Source organism: Chiloscyllium plagiosum, unplaced genomic scaffold (assembly GCF_037043375.1).
Source record: "Chiloscyllium plagiosum isolate Xiang-an unplaced genomic scaffold, Cpla_swu_hap1 HiC_scaffold_10, whole genome shotgun sequence".
Taxonomy (NCBI): Eukaryota; Metazoa; Chordata; class Chondrichthyes; order Orectolobiformes; family Hemiscylliidae; genus Chiloscyllium; species Chiloscyllium plagiosum.
This window is the reverse complement of record NW_028270148.1, coordinates 13845835-13863082: the sequence shown is the minus strand read 5'-3', so window position 1 is coordinate 13863082 and position 17248 is coordinate 13845835. Positions and strand designations below refer to the sequence as shown.

Sequence of the window (17248 nt, the reverse complement as noted above, 5' to 3'; positions counted from 1 at the left end):
AGACAGTGGGTGGTAGTGGAGGCCTGTGACCAGAGGTGTGCCACAAAGATTGATGCTGTGTGAACTGCTTTTTGTCGTTTGTCTAAATTATTTTGATGTGAATATAGAATGGTTAGTAAGTTTGCAAATGACACCAAAATTGGTGGTTAGTGAATGGTGAAGAAGGTTATCTCAGAGTTTAATGGGACCTTGATCAGATGGGCCAATTGGCCGAAGAATGGCAGATGGAACTCAATTTAGATAATTATGAGATGTTGCATTTTGTTAAGGCAAATCAGGGCAGGAGTAATACACTTAATGGTAGGGTCCTAGGGAATGTTGTCAAACAGAGACCTTGGGTTGCAAGTTCACAGTTCCTTGAAGGTGGAGTCACAGGGTAGTGAAGAAAGCGTTTCATATGCATGTCTTTATTAGTCAGTGCATTGAGTAGAGGAGTTGGGATGTCATGTTGCAGCTTATTTGTCAGGCAACTTTTGGAGTACTGCATTCAATTCTGGTCTCCCTGTTACAGGAAGGATGTTATGAAACTTGAAAGAATTTAGAAAAGACTTACAAAGATGTTGCCAGGGTTAGAAGGTTGAGCTGAATAGGCTGGGGCAATTTTTCCTGGAGCATTGGCGGCTGAGGGATGACGCTGTAGAGGTTTATAAAATCCTGAGGGAAATAGATAGAATGAATAGCCATTGGCTTTCCCCCAGGGTAGGAGAATTCAAAACTAGAGGGCATAGTTTTACGGTGAGAGGGGAAAGATATAAATGGGACCTAAGGGGAACTTTCTTTTGGTGGGATGTGAGTGTCGCTGGCTGGTCAGCATTTATTGCCCATCCCTAGTTGCCCTTGAGAAGGTGGGGGGTGAGCTGCCTTCTTGAACCACTGCAGTCCACCTGCTTTGGGTTGACCCATAGTGCCATTGGGCAGGGAATTCCAGGATTTTGACCCAGTGACAGTGAAGGAACGGCGATATATTTCCAAGTCAGAATGGTGAGTGGCTTGGAGGGGAACTGGAAGGTGGTGATGTTCCCATATATCTGCTGCCCTTGTCCTTCTAGGTAGAAGTGGTCATGGGTTAGAAAGGTGCTGTCTGGGAATCTTTGGTGAATTTCTGCAGAAATGTTTTCTGGCAGTGGGTGGTACGTGTATGGAATGAGCTGCCAGAGGATGTGGTGGAAGCTGGGACAATTACAACATTTAAAAGGCATCTGGAAGGGTATATGAGTGGGAAGGTTTAGAGGTATATCTGTCAAATGTTATCAAATGAGATTGGATTAATTTAAAATATCTGGTCAGCGTGGACAAGTTGGATGGAAGGGTCTGTTTCCGTGATATACACCTCTATGACTCTGTGACTCTATCTGTGGAAAAAGAAACACAGTTAACATTTTGAATTAATCTCTGATGAAGAGTTCAGTTCTGAAGTAAAATTGTATTGAACTCAAAATATTAATTCTGTTTCTCTCTCCATAGATGCTACAAGACCTGCTGACTTTCTCCAGGACCTTCTGTGATTTCCAGCATCGTCAGTATTTTGCCTTAACCCAATATGTTATGAGACATGTCCAAAAGAAGTGGGACTGAATCCAGATCTCTGTCCCAAAGGAAGGGGTATAGCTCAAGGCTATTAGTGCATTTTATAATGAGACTTGAACTCAGAACTCCTGGCTAAGAGGGAGGGACATCCCCCACAAGGGCTGTTGGCATAACTACATTCAGAGTAATGTGGTTAATTAACTCATTTAATTGTGCAAATTAGAGTTTCACTCACCATTGTGACACTCGAGTTACGTGATGAGAGTATACGTCAGAGACCTTCATTTTGTATAATAAAGCTTAAGTACAGATAAACTCAACACTTTCAAATTTTAAATATTTAATCATGACAATTGGGTATTGATTCTGGCTAGTTAATGCTCTTGCTGTAACAGAAAAAAGTAGATTCTGGAAAACATAAACTTCCAAAATGCTGAAAAGTTTTAAGGGAATAATCAAAATTTAATTTAAGATGCAGAGCGTTCTCTTTTCACAAAGGAATTTTTGTTGTTTTTAATTCCAAAAATAAACAAATGGCTGTTCCCCCACATTCCTGATGAAGGGCTTATGCCCAAAACATCAATTCTCCTGCTCCTCAGGTGTTGCCTAACCTGTTGTGCTTTTCCAGCACCACATTCTCGACTCTAATCTCCAGCATTTCGCAGTCCTCACTTTCTCCTGGCATTTAGATCTTGTTGATTGGGAAAACATTTCTTAAAATTTAATAAGGCGACACACCTGTGTGAATGCTTTGTTCCACCTGTTCCACCTGTTCAAGTCAAGCAGACAAGGCAACTCTTTCAGCTAAAGCTGTACTATAAAATCAAAATGTCTTCATACAATCTTTGCATGTAACGTTTTATATTAGATTTAATTAAATTTGAAGTTCCTTAACAGGGTATAATTGAACATACTAACCTTGAAGTCTTGGCACCTATTATTTGTCAATGTCCACCTTTGTTCACTGCTATCTTCACTGTTACTAGTCCCACAGCTGCTTCCTGCTAGGAACGATTCCACATAACTGCAGGTCTTACTTCACAGCCCGTGCCTATGGGAGTGCCACGTGCATCCTAGGACGGCCTCATTTGTAAGGACTAGCTCCCGCATTCCTGGCGATCTGTAAATCCAGGCAATGTGTTCACATAGTCTAACCCGAACACCGCCTGTTACCCCATTGAGCATAGACAACCAACCTGAACTTATTTTGTGTTGGGAAGAGGGTGACGATTGTGTGAATCCTTGAAAATGTGGACCACCAAACTGGGAGAATCTAAAACTGGAATAGCTGTCCCTCTATCACAATGAAAAGTGGGAAAGAAGTGAAACATTTTGCCAGGCATCTTCCTTTGGTCAGACCATTTAAACATTGTAATTCCTGGATCCTGGTCCATAATCTCTAGTTGTGTCGATGATACATTCTCTTGAAGAGTTTGACTAGAGGAGATTAGTTTAAGAATAGTTTACATTATTTAGGTGTTTTTCCAGCCTATAAAAAATAACATTTCTCATGAAGGTCAGTCAACGGGACTATATAAATTTATAAACAGATGTCTTCACACTTTCTAACCTATCTTTGTGTCATCAGTTTCATGAACCCATTTGTGTCTTTCTGCCTTTGTGGTTCCTCTGAACTGCCCTCCTAATTTGGTGAAAAGACAAAAGGAAGGAATTATGGGAGAATTGTTAGATTTGGGGCAGCCATTTTGTCACATATTAAAAGTCTGGAAACCATTTTGAATCTCATTTAGTGCCTGCTTGCTAAAAGCTTGTGCTTCCCAGGCTCAGCTAAGATGGTTGGCCTTGCAGCTGTACTGATACATGATAAACAAATTCTTGTTCTTGCATGGAAATATTTCTCTTTTTGCAAGAACATATTGTATATTAACACTTGCTTATCAGCGACTAACCAACACTGCCCAGACACAATGTGACGGAAGCTAGTGACTGGGCAAGATGCCCAACTTGCTAATTGTCAAATGATTGTAACCTATATAATCACGCAACTCGCTGTATCTTGTCAGGGTGACTTGTGACCATTCTGTTAACATGTCTCTCCCTGTGAGCTCATGAATAAACCAGTCAATAACTCAAGGTTTGTGTGGCATGATTACTAGGAGTGAGTCACCCACTGCATAATTTATTTCCATCCTGAACAATTTACTCCTGACTAATGCACCTAGCCTACACATCCCTGAACATTAGGGTCAATTTAGCATGGCCAATTCACCTAACCTGCGCATTTTTGGATTGTGGGAGGAAACCCACGCAGACACGGGGAGAATATGCAAACTCCACGCAGACAGTTGCCAGAGGCTGAAATCGAACCCGGGTGTCTGGTGTTGTGAGGCAACAGTGCTAACCACTGAGACACCATGTCGACGCAAAGGATTGATAGTATATTTCCAAGTCAGGATGATGAGTGGCTTGGAGGGGAACTTGGAGGGAGTGATGTTTACCCCAATTATCCCTTTGAATAATTCCACAATTTTATTTTAAACATAGAATCCCTACAGTTTGGCAGCATACCACTCAATCCATACCAACCCTCCAAAGAACATCCCACCCAGACCGCCCTACACTAACCAGTAATCCTGCATTTTCTGTGGCTAATCCACCTGGCCTGCACATCCCTGGACACCATGGGGCAATTTCCCATCGTCATGGCCATCCCAATATATTTCCTTTTTAGTGAATTAGGAAGATGACTATGAGCTGCCAGAGGAAGTGGTGGAGGCTGGTACAATTGCAACATTTAAGAGGCATTTGGATGGGTATCTGAATAGGAAGGGTTTGGAGAGATATGGGCCGGGTGCTGGTAGGTGGGACTAGATTGGGTTGGGATATCTGATCAACATGGGCGGATTGAACCGAAGGGTCTGTTTCCATGCTGTACATCTCTATGACTCTATGACTAAAGGCAAGGAGCCACATGAATCACAACAAGTTGGGCACTCCCCTGCAGTGACAGAAACACCTGTGACCGCAGGGTTGACTCCTGTAGAAGCCCCGTTGGACACACCTGCTCAGCAACGCCTGGCTTCAGAGTTCATTAAACCCCGAGAAAAGATCGAGTCAGTGATGGAGGAGTCCAGGGCCAGGCTGGAACTGATCTTGGCCATGCTGCAAAAGCATGAGCAGGAGATGCAGCATCTGAGGCAGCATCGACTGGCAGACCGCGGCGTCAGAGACCGGATCCGAATCTTCAGCGGGATTGTTCAGGCTCTGAAAAAGATGGTACGGTGGAGCAGGTCGACGACCTCGAAATCGAGGTCAGAGTAAGAACATCCGTATTATTGGGCTGCTGGAGTGAGAAAAAGGGGATCAGCCAGCCAGCACTTTTGAGCATGGCTGCCATGATCTGTAAGAGGAAGACGTTTGATGATGTAAAGGAGAGGCTGAGGGATCTGGATATCCAATATTCTGTAAGGTACCTGGCAGTGCTCTGTTTCAGTCACGGAGAGTCCATACATGTCTTTGACTCAATAGAGAAAGCATAGAACCTTTTGGACACTTTAAAATAGACTGACCGGCTCAAACAATATGGACAATGATGGTTCTTTATCGTTGTTGTGTTTTTCTTGTTTTGTTTTGTCCCTTCATTTTTTTCCCTTCTCTCTCCCCTCCTTCACTTTCCTGAGGTTTGGGAAGCATTGCTGGAACTTTTGGTGAGTTTATTCCAGCAATAATGGAGGTCGATGGTCAAACAAGCAGAAAGCTACCCACCAGGATACATGAACATCAACTAGCCACAAAACGACATGACCTTGTCTCACTAGTATCCTTACATACAGATAAGAAAGGATACCACTTTGACTGGGACAACATCCATCCTAGGACAAGCCAAGCAGAGCACGCATGAGAATTCCTAGAAGCATGGCATTCCAACCAGAACTCTATCAACAAACACATTGAGTTGGACCCAATTTACCACCCCCTGAGGAAAAGAAAAGGAATTGACATCACCATAGGAAATGACATCACCACACAAAATGACATCACCGACCCAAAGAAACCCAAACATATAAATAGAAAGCAGGAATCATCAGCAGTGCTTTGTCCGAAGGCTCACTGAAAATGTTACCTAGTATGGTGACGAAACATCTGAAAATGAACCTTCCAGCTCAGTGAACAAACCTACATCCTTTATCTAAGACACTCACGTTGAGATTGGAGAAGGTGTTGCCCTTTATCGTAAAGGATTTATTAAGGTTTTATTAAGGGCTGTAGGTCCTCTAATAACATTAGAAGAGTATTGAACATGGTCTAGTTGTGCCAGCAGAGGTCGATTCCGGGCTTGCTGGTCTCCCTTAAACAGAAAAGGCATTTTACTGGGTGGAATGGCTATATCTTTTTTGGAGTGGTTTGTTCTCAGTGGGATCTTTATCGGATGGGTGGAAGTGCTATATAGTGATCCTATGGCAGCGGTCCTTACTAATGGCATAAGATCTAATAATTTTAGTATTGGTAGAGGCAGCTGACAAGGTTACCCCGCTCACAGCTGTTGTTCATGCTGGGTGATTGATCCAATGGCGGAGGCTATCTGGAGGGACCCCAGTATAATTGCCCCGGAAGTGGGTTCAGGGGCACATAAGATCACACTCTACGCAGATTATGTTCTCTTTTTCCTCTCACACCTGGCAGTGTCTGTGCCTCATTTAATGCAATGTATCAATTTAGTAGGCTCTTTCTTGGGATATAAGATTAATTTTAATGAAGTCGGAGGCCATGCCCATGGGGGGTCTTGGGGGAATACCCGATCTCGAAGGTGAAATCCGATTCCCTTTCAGGTGATCACAGGGAGGTTTTCTGTACGTAGGCATTTTCATTGCTTCCACATTTGATCAGATATGTAAGGCTAACTTTGTGCACTTGCTCAATAAGATAAGGCAGGATCTTCAGCATTGGGAGGTTCTTCCAATATCTTGGTTAGGCCAAATAGCTCTTATTAAAATGAATGTTCTTCCTCACTTATTGGGAAAACATTTAATTGGGGAAAGGGAAATTGTGACGCTATCAGACAGGAGTTGGGAAATACAGATTGGGAGCAATTGTTCCACAGAATGGGCACAAAAAACATGTGGAGACTGTTTAAGGAGCAGTTGTTGCGAGTGATGAATAAATTTGTTCCTCTGAGACAGGCGTGAAGGGGTAAGATTAAGGAGCCTTGGGATGAAGAGAACAGAGGAGCTTACGTAAGGTGAAGGAAGCAAGGGTCTAGCACAGCTTTTAGGGGATTTTAGGTTTGCTCGGAAGGAGCTCAAAAATGGACTGTGGAGAGCCAGGAGGGGGCACAAAAAAGGCTTGGCAGGAAACATTAAGGAGAACCAAAACGCATTTTACTCATATGTGAGGAATAACAGAATAATCAGGGAGAAGATAGGGCTGATCAGGGATAGCGTAGGGAACATGTGGATGGAGTCTAAGCAGATAGAGGAAGCCATAGATGAGTTTTTGCTTTGGTTTTCACTAAGGAAAGGGTCCTTGTTGTGAATGAGAACTTTGAGGAGCTGGGAAATAGGCTTAAACAGATCGATATTGAGGAAGTTGACATCAGGAAATTTGGGCAAACATTAAGATTGATAAGTCCCCATGGCCAGACCAGATTTATCCTAAGGTTGCTCCGGGAAGTGAGAAAGGAGGTTGCTAAGCCGCTGGTGAAGATCTTTGCTGTCTCACTCTCCACGGGAGTTGTACTGGAGGGTTTCAAGAAGGGGAATAGGGAAATCCCTGACAATTACAGACCAGTCTTACATCTGTGGTCAGCAAGGTTTTGGAAAGAATTCTGAGGGATAGGATTTATGGCTATTTGGAAAAGCATAGCATGATTAAAGGCAGTCAGCATGGCTTTGTGAGGGCAGGTCATGCCTCACAAATCTTATTGAGTTCTTTGAGGAGGTGACGAGGCAGGTTAACGATGGTCGAGCAGTGGATGTGGCATACATGGACATCAGCAAGGCAGTCAGTAAGGTTCCCCATGGTAGGCTCATTCATAAAGTCAGGAAGTAAGGGATACAGGGAGATTTGGCTTTCTGGATTCAGAATTGGTTGGCTGACAGAAGGCAGAGAGTGGTTGTAGATGGAATATATGCTGCCTGAAGGTCAGTGGTGAGTGGCGTCCCTCAGGGCTCTATTCTTGGGCCGCTGCTCTTTGTAGTTTTTATAAATAACTTGGATGAGGAGGTTGAGGTGTGGGTTAGTAAGTTTTCCGATGAGACAAAGGTTGGAGGTACCGTTGATAGTATTGAGGGCTATTGCAGGCTGCAGGGTGACATAGACATAATGCAGGGCTGGGCTGAGAAATGGCAGATGGTGTTCAACCTGGGTAAATGCGAAGTGATGCCTTTTGGAAGGTTGAACTTGAATGCTGAATATAGGATTAAAAACAGGATTCTTGGTAGTGTGGAGGAACTGCGGGATCTTGGTGTCCAAGTGCATAGATCCCTAAAGTTGCCACCCAAGTGGATAGGGTTGTTAAGAAAGTATATGGCGTTTTGGGTTTCATTAGCAGGGGGATTGAGTTTAAGAGCCGCGAGGTTTTGCTGCAGCTCTACAAGTCCCTGGTGAGGTAGTCAAGGGCCAGGCAATTTTGGAGAGCAACAATATGGACAGCGACCATCTCTGCAGTGAGCTGGTCAAAAGACTAAGACGTGGCGTTGGCAATCTCCTCCAGAGTGGTAGCAATTTGCCAAACCTCAACCTCAAGTTGGAAGGGAGAAGATAGATAATAGGTGCTGAAAGGTAGTGAGTGCCCTCTTGATGTGAGACTTGGAAGTCTCGAAAGGCAAAGTGTGGGAGTTGTAAAGGAAATTGACAACATAACCTAAATAACAGCCCTCAGTCCAGGAGGTAGGCAGCCAGCGGTAGGCCTTCTGGCCACAAATGATAAGAAAAAGCCGTTCAATGCCAACAAATGGTTGCGTTGAGTGCCAGTCCAAAAGGTTGTAGAAGTGGAATTGACGACGGTCTTGTTGGGAACTCTGAAGTTGAGTATGCTCCAGTCTGCAGTGTACTGATAAGAAGTCGAAGTAAGGAGAACAGAGTGAAGGCACTTACTGAAGCCAGCCTGCCACCCTGAAGGATGCTTGCTTTTAATGCAAATACTTGCAAGGGGTGTAGCCATGGCTGTGAGATTGGTGAGGAACGGTGAGGGGGCGTGTGCGCGAGAGATTGTATTGAGGCTGGAACCAACCTTTAAAAGGTATCCAGTGGAGGCACGTATTATCCTTGTAAAACTGTGGGTCACCCACCTACGTAAGGGAACCAGCACGGATACGAGACATTGTAACAGCAGCAGAACGACCCTGGTGCAGCCACCATTCAGCAGTGTCAGATTCATTAAATGGTATGGGTCTCGGGAGATCCCTCCCTTGGAGTGGATGGGAATATGAGCACAAACCCAGCAGCTAGAGTGGTTGACCTTCTGTGCATAAGGGCAAGTCATGTTGAAGTGTAGTGCCATTAGGCTCTCCATAGGGCCCTAGAGAAATAAGCATAAGCAGTGTAATAAGGAGCATCTTACAGTCGCTGGCTGTAAACGTGTCTTTGCAGTGTTCTTCTGGTGTTCCTCCACAGGTGGCGCTCTCTTGCACTGCATGGCTTGCATCCATTCAGGCCTCCCCTTGACTTTGACTGCTGAACAGGTAACCAGCAGAACTAGGAACAGGCCTGTCCAATTCGGCTCCAATATGCCCCGGTCCTAATTCTTCAGCCTGGCGTACCTGTGAGCGTAAACTTGTTGGAATTTTGGTTAACTAATGCAAATATTTCCCACTTGTCCAACACTATAGTGGCAGCTGTACCAGTCATTGGGATGGTTTTCATTCATTTACTAAATACATCTACTATTATTATACAAAATTCATAACAATGTATGCGAAGTAATTCTATAAAAGCAAGATGTAGACAAGTGAAAAGGCCCTCCAGGCAAGGAAGTGGTTAACATCTGCAGGGCATTCCTCTTACAGCATTCATCTTGTTTGTTTACAAATTAAATATGCTTCAGTTCTTTTCTTATCTGCTTTCTGATAACCTGGGTGCCACCAACTACGTAACAGAATATCAACCATTTCCTCCTTGACCAAGAGTGTACAATAACACACATAATCAAAAAAAATTAGGCAGCAGCAAAGAAGGAACACAAACCTGTCCAGCAGGGGTCACCCACATTTTGGTTTGCATATCGAGGGAGTACCCTATTTGAGGCCATAGTTTGTGCTGTTCAGCAGGGACTTCCCCTGTGGATTCTGTACCTTAACCCAGGTCTGGTATACCTGTCCCCATATCGTCTGTATCTGGGTTTTGCTGGGAACCCAATGGGACCAGAGTTTGGGATGTAAGGCAGCCTGCTTGCCAGCAGCATCAATCTGCTTGTTCCTTTGGAGACTGTATCAGTTACCTCAGCGTGAGCCGAAAGTCTTGATAACTGCCAGATCGATTGGACAAAAACAGTATAACTAATTGGATGCCCCATGGAGGTTAAAAGTCCTCTATGTTCCCACATGGCTCCATAATCATGGGTCACATCAAAAGCACAACGAGAATCTGTGTATATTAACAGATTTTCCTTTTGCTGGGATGCAAGCATGTCAATCCCTGTGTTAGCTCCAAGGTAACAATAAGGACACATCACTCCCCAGTGGCCATATTTCCACAGTTAAAGCAAGGGCCAACCATTTGCTCCTGGGGGAATTCTCTGTATGGTTCCCAGTCCCAAAGGTGTAACACTGGGGCCTGCCTGTCCCCACTTCCAGGATCCTCTTGGGAAAGGGTTGCCCAGCAGTGGTCACTGGGTGGGCATCTGAGGTGGGTCCTGCCCATAGTGGGTATCCTGGTCCCAATTAACCCTGTCAGACTTGGCACACGGCGTTTGGGATCACGAGGGCGCTGGACATATTCAGTTTTACCTGCAACTTGGATCATGGTCCAGTCTGGTTCTGGCCATCCCAATAGAAAACCACCGTTCACCACATTTGCGACTGGAAAATCCTGGGATAGTTCATATTGTTTGTCGGTGACATCAGAAGGAATACAGAGTTAAACAAAGGTGAGGCAGCTTCGATTATTTTTCAGTTGTGGGCTGTATACCACTTCCGTCAGATAGATGGCCACTTATTTCAGTCTTATAACACCGACCATTCTTATTCAGGTCACTCCCAGAATTTTTTTTTTCCCTTTACATTTGTGTTGTTCTGTGGACATGTTGAGCAAACTGGGCCAGTTTCTCCTTGTGGTCAGGGGCTTGGTTCATTAACATTACTCTGATTTTCGGGATGGCCCCTGGTTTAGGATGACTCAGGCTGCTCACTCCCATGATGTCAGCTATGAAGCCGGTTACCAATACTGGACCCTTCATTTTCAGAGTAAGGAAAGGTTGTAATCAGGAGATCTTAGGGGCCCAGTGGTATCCCAGAACAAAATCCCCATCCTCAAATAGGGTTGGTAAGCCAGACATAGGCTTGGGAATCCGAGTCGAATGTTAGTTTATTTTTAAACAGAGTTGTTGCTTTAACCCTTTTTGTATATTCCTCAGATTTAATGGCCTTGCACTGTTTCGCCTGTTCCCTTTGTTTTCCATCTATCCATTCACACTCAACTATGAACATCTCCCAGCTTTTGGGAGTTCCATCTGCTGTACATACCTCTATCCCCCTGTCAAATGAAAACTTCCTTCAACTGGCCAGTAACGTATCTTTTCATTCTTCAGTTAGCAACGAATTAATGCAGCCATGCTTCAAATTAACCATGAGGCAATGTCAAAGGTCACTGACAATGTATAAAGGTATAAAACCAATCAATTCTGCCAAATAATTCTGATTTTGTGATTCAGGGCTAATACAATTGGTTACAAAAATTATAGGAGAAAGTGAGGACTGCAGATGCTGGAGATCAGAGCTGAAAATGTGTTGCTGAGGGTGATAGGGTGGGGGTGGGGGCAGAGAGGTCAGGAAGAAGGTTACAGGTTAGGAAGGTGGTGCTGAGTTTGAGGGTTGGGACTGAGACAAGGTGGGGGGAGAGGAAATGAGGAAACTGGAGAAATCTGAGTTCATCCCTTGTGGTTGGAGGGTTCCTAGGCGGAAGATGAGGCGCTCTTCCTCCAGCTGTCGTGTTGCTATGGTCTGGCGATGGAGGAGTCCAAGGACCTGCATGTCCTTGGTGGAGTGGGAGGGGGAGTTGAAGTGTTGAGCCACGGGCTGGTTGGGTTGGTTGGTTGGTTGGTGCGCGTGTCCCAAAGGTGTTCTCTGAAACATTCCGCAAGTAGGCGACCTGTCTCCCCAATATAGAGGAGGCCACATCGGGTGCAGCGGATGCAATAGATGATGTGTGTGGAGGTGCAGGTGAATTTGTGGTGGATATGGAAGGATCCCTTGGGGCCTTGGAGGGAAGTAAGGGGGGGGAGGTGTGGGCGCAAGTTTTGCATTTCTTGCGGTCGCAGGGGAAGGTGCCGGGAGTGGAGGCTGGGTTGGTGGGGGGTGTGGACCTGACGAGGGAGTCACGGAGGGAGTGGTCTTTTCGGAACGCTGATAGGGGAGGGGAGGGAAATATATCCCTGGTGGTGAGGTCTGTTTGGAGGTGGCGGAAATGACGACGGATGATACAATGTATATGGAGGTTGGTGGGGTGGTAGGTGAGGACAAGTGGGGTTCTGTCCTGGTGGCAATTGGAGGGGCGGGGCTCAAGGGCGGAGGAGCGGGTAGTGGAAGAGATGCAGTGGAGGGCATCGTCGACCATGTCGGGGGGGAAATTGCAGTCCTTGAAGAAAGAGGCCATCTGGGTTGTTCGGTATTGGAACTGGTCCTCCTGGGAGCAGATGCGGTGGAGACGAAGGAATTGGGAATATGGGATGGCGTTTTTACAGGGGCAAGGTGGGAGGAGATGTAGTCTAGGTAGCTGTGGGAATCAGTCGGTTTATAGTAAATGTCCGTGTTGATTCGGTCGCCCGAGTTAGAAATGGAGAGGTCTAGGAAGGGGAGGGAGGAGTCTGAGACGGTCCAGGCAAATTTGAGGTCGGGTGGAAGGTGTTAGTAAAGTGGATGAACTGTTCAACCTCCTCGTGGGAGCACGAGGCAGTGCCGATACAGTCATCAATGTAGCGGAGGAAAAGGTGAGGGGTGATGCCAGTGTAGCTGTGGAAGATGGACTGTTCCACATATCCTATGAAGAGGCAGGCATAGCTGGGGCCCATGTGGGTGCCCATGGCTACTCCTTTGGTTTGGAGGAAGTGGGAAGATTGGAATGAGAAGTTGTTCAGGGTGAGGACCAGTTCAGTCAGTCGAAGGAGGGTGTCAGTGGAAGGGTACTGGTTGGTATGGCAGGAAAGGAAGAAGCAGAGGGCTTTGAGTCCTTCGTGATGGGGGATGGAGGTGTACAGGAACTGGATGTCCATGGTGAAGATAAGGCATTCGGGACCGGGGAAGCGAAAATCCTGGAGGAGGTAGAGGGCGTGGGTGGTGTCCCGAACGAAGGTGGGGAGTTCTTGGACTAAGGGGGACAGGACCGTGTCGAGGTACGCAGAAATGAGTTCGGTGGGGCAGGAGCAGGCTGAGACAATGGGTCGGCTGGGGCAGTCAGGTTTGTGGATTTTGGGCAGGAGGTAGAAACGGGCGGTGTGGGGTTGTGGGACTATGAGGTTGGAGGCGGTGGATGGGAGATCCCCTGAGGTGATGAGGTTATGGATGGACTGGGAGATGATGGTTTTGGTGGTGGGAGGTGGGGTCATGGTCAAGGGGGCAGTAGGAGGAGGTGTCCGCGAGCTGGCGTTTAGCCTCAGCGATGTAAAGATTGGTGCGCCAAACTATCACTGCGCCTCCCTTGTCTGCCGGTTTGATAGTGAGGTTGGGGTTGGAGGAGAAAGTGAGGTCTGCAGATGCTGGAGATCAAAGTTGAAACTTTATTGCTGGAACAGCACAGCAGGTCAGGCAGCATCCAGGGAACAGGAGATTCGATGTTTCGGGCACAGGCCCTTCTTCAGGAACGGAACGGAGGGAGTGGAGGGCTGCATGTTCTGAGGGTGAGAGGTTGGAATGGGTGAGAGGGGTGGAGAGGTTGAGGCGGTTAATGTCGCAGCGGTAGTTGGCTATAAAGAGATCGAGGGCAGGTAAGAGGCCATCACGGGGTATCCAGATTGATGGGGTGTGTTGGAGGCTGGAGAAGGGGTCGTCAGAGGGTGGGCGAGAATCCTGGTTGAAGAAGTAACCAACCAACCAGCCCGTGGCTCAACACTTCAACTCCCCCTCCCACTCCACCAAGGACATGCAGGTCCTTGGACTCCTCCATTGCCAGACCATAGCAACACGACGACTGGAGGAAGAGCGCCTCATCTTCTGCCTCGGAACCCTCCAACCACAAGGGATGAACTCAGATTTCTCCAGTTTCCTCATTTCCCCTTCCCCCACCTTGTCTCAGTCCCAACCCTCGAACTCAGCACCACCTTCCTAACCTGCAATCTTCTTCCTGACCTCTCTGCCCCCACCCCCACTCCGGCCTATCACCCTCACCTTACCACCCTCACCTTAACCTCCTTCCACCTATCGCATTTCCAATGCCCCTCCCCCAAGTCCCTCTTCCCTACCTTTCATCTTAGCCTGCTTGGCACACTTACCTCATTCCTGAGGAAGGGCTCATGCCCGAAATGTCGATTCTCCTGCTCCTTGGATGCTGCCTGACCTGCTGCGCTTTTCCATACTAAAAATAATAACTAATATGATCTATAATCGAGAGGTGGGAACTGGACAAGTGACGAAGACACTTTGTAAGTCAAAATAAACTGGAAATTAATTTATTCAAAATTCAATTTTTAAAAATGTACACAGTTTCCAAATCTGAAATCCATTATAATTACCTGGTTTTAGTCCCTTAATTTAAATTCGCGATTAGCTTTCTTAAGCGGTTCTGACCAGTCATTGCACATTAACAATGTTGTAGGCTGTGAAATGACTGCAGCTACATGAAAAGGTCTTGTCTACTCACATGGTAACAAAATACATCTAAAGCACAAATAATGGCCGAATCCAAAGACACAGATATTAACAATAGGGTATTAATGTTTGTTACATGATTTTTCACAACATAATGTTGAACTGAAACTTCAGTTGTCAGTGAGGGAGGGAAATTGATACAGAGTAAAGCACTCCACCATCACCAATGAGATGCAGCAATCTTAAAATTAAATAAACAAGTCTGAAACAAAAAATTAAATCAGCTAATATCATTTTCTGAAAACAATACTGTTGGTTTGAGATATTTTGGATTTTTCTTTATATGTCCAGTTTTAGAATATTTAACTAAATTATATAAAGTTCATGCAATTCCTCCATTCATTGTGCAAATGTTAAAGTCTAGGGCGATTTTCCTCAATGTTAAGTTTAGATTATAATTAAAAATTAAAAAAAAGGAGACCTACTCTTATCCTGGAAAAGAATGGTTCTGCACCTGAGGCCAGGATTTAGTGCTACTGCTTTTACTTCCTTTAGTCAATTCCTTTATTAGTCCAAAATGTCGGGGTGAAAGGGGTGAAATTGATCTTTGGCAGTAGCATGAAATTATGTGGAATTTGACAGCAAGTTTATACTGACGTCAAATGGTGCAGAATCGAAGGAGAAGACTTTTAAAAAGATTGTAATGTTGTCTTCCTCCACATTAGACTGATTTGAATTTAAATAAGATTAGATTACTTACAGTGTGGAAACAGGCCCTTCGGCCCAACAAGTCCACACCGACCCGTCGAAGCGTAACCCACCCATTCCCCTACATTTACCCCTTTACCTAACACTACGGGCAATTTAGCATGGCCAATTCACCTGACGTGCACATCTTTGGACTGTGGGAGGAAACCGGAGCACCCAGAGGAAACCCATGCAGACACGGGGAGATTGTGCAAACTCCACACAGACAGTCGCCTGGGTCGGGAATTGAACACGGGTCGCTGGTGCTGTGAGGCAGCAGTGCTAACCACTGCGCCACCGTGCCACCCATTAAGGTGTAAGCATAAAAAATGATTAGTTAGAAATTGACAGTAGGGCAGTCATTGTCCGTAAGAAGAATGGGGTGGGTTAATATTTCATTTCATAATCACTGATGGTTCCTTAACCTTAAAAGAAATTATCTTAAATTCCCAAAATGCAAGTCAAATTCAAAACAGTCCCCAATCTCGAGCTCAAGGGGACAAAATACAAACATTCAATCACCAGCAAGCAAATGTGCATTCAAACCAGATCACAAAGGGTTAACCTTTCTCCAAGCTGCAGGGAACCAGCGCTGAGTCAGTCTCTCTCTCGCACCCACCCACATGAACATTTTCCAACTTTCCTCATATCTCAGTTTTTAACTTTTGTTTATTCCATGCTTATGAAGGGTAATAAGGCACTCACATTCCAGAACAGTCAAAGTTAGGGAGTTTAGCCTCATAAATCCTGGCTGTGACACATAGCTGCTTCACCAAGTGTGCAAAATCAAAATACCTGTCAGGCATTCCATTTGCAACTTGAACAATATTTTCAAGGCAAGCTGTTTGTGCCTCTGCATTAGTCCATTTCCTAAGGGGAAAAAACGGAATCTTAAATATCGCTCAATGTGTTCCATATGCCAAATTCAATAAAGTCTGGACATCCCGAAGCAAGCAACTATAATTACTGCAGGTTTGTACTGGCCAATTAAAAATAATTTTGGGCACTTGAACGGATCTGGGGCATGTTGAAGCAAGCCGCAGACCTCAGCATGGCTTATCAAATGGGGTTTCACCTATCATAACCCTGGGGCAAGCAAATCTTTTATTAGTAATTTTGTAACGTGCAAGATGCTCTCAGCAATACTTTCTGTCCGGACACTAGGACCCTGTGGAGTACTAACACTGGTATTTTGTGGCTGATTTAGTGAAAATTATATCAGCGTTTCTAACAGCATTTTTGTCCTCGGCCAGCTATCTTTTTGTTTGGAAGTCACAAAAGCAGCAACCACCCTCAATATTTCATCTCTCAAACAATATTGGCTGGTGACCTGTCAGGACCAGGATATCACCTACCTTAATCTTGATTCGAACATATTTACCATGGAACTCCTGTGTTTTCCTCGAGACAACAACCAGATGGGTGCTGGCCTGCTCAGCGAGACAAGATTCACTTGTCCCTTGGGGGGCAGTCTTCCTCTTGCATTTAGAGAACAGCGATCCCACTATCCTGAAAAGCAAACAAACAAGAGGCAAAGAACAATCACAAAAACAAACAGAACAAAACCATAGACAGACCCAGGATAAACAAACAAAGACAACAGACAAACTGAGACAGTCAAAATCATGGCTCAGAACGCTACCGACACTAGCCTCTGTCCTCACAGCCCCATCCCACTCACTTTGGCTCATGGCTCCAGGTAGCACCACCTGCAGCGGTGACTTCTCTTCTCCCGTCTTGTCGCAAAGTCTGCTGACTCAGGGAGGTATTCCACAAGTTAGGGGACAAAATTGGAAAAGCTTCTGGGAAACCTCATGAAGTAGATGTCCCGCCGGCTACACCAACTGTTCGGGATGGAAATAAATTATGTAGTGGGTGACTCACTCCTAGCGGTCCAATTTAGATAAGTAGTCATGCCACACAAACCTTAAGTTATTGATTAATTTATTTGTGAGCTCACAGGGAGAGACAAGTCGGCCAAATAGTCACAAGTCACTCTGACGAGATACAGTGAGTTGTGTGATTATATAGGTTACAATCATTTGACAATTAGCAAA

General features: G+C 45.4%; 1 long non-coding RNA gene across 1 annotated transcript; it reads right to left on the bottom strand.

Annotated features, from left to right (window-relative positions):
* Nucleotides 1–1155: 1155 nt before the first annotated feature.
* On the bottom strand, nt 1156–17029 carry LOC122552606 (uncharacterized). Its single transcript, XR_015758353.1, has 3 exons — nt 16873–17029; nt 16547–16700; nt 1156–2647 (listed from the first exon to the last, which is right to left on the bottom strand). It is a non-coding gene; the product is annotated as an uncharacterized LOC122552606 (long non-coding RNA).
* Between the last annotated feature and the right edge of the window lie 219 nt (nt 17030–17248).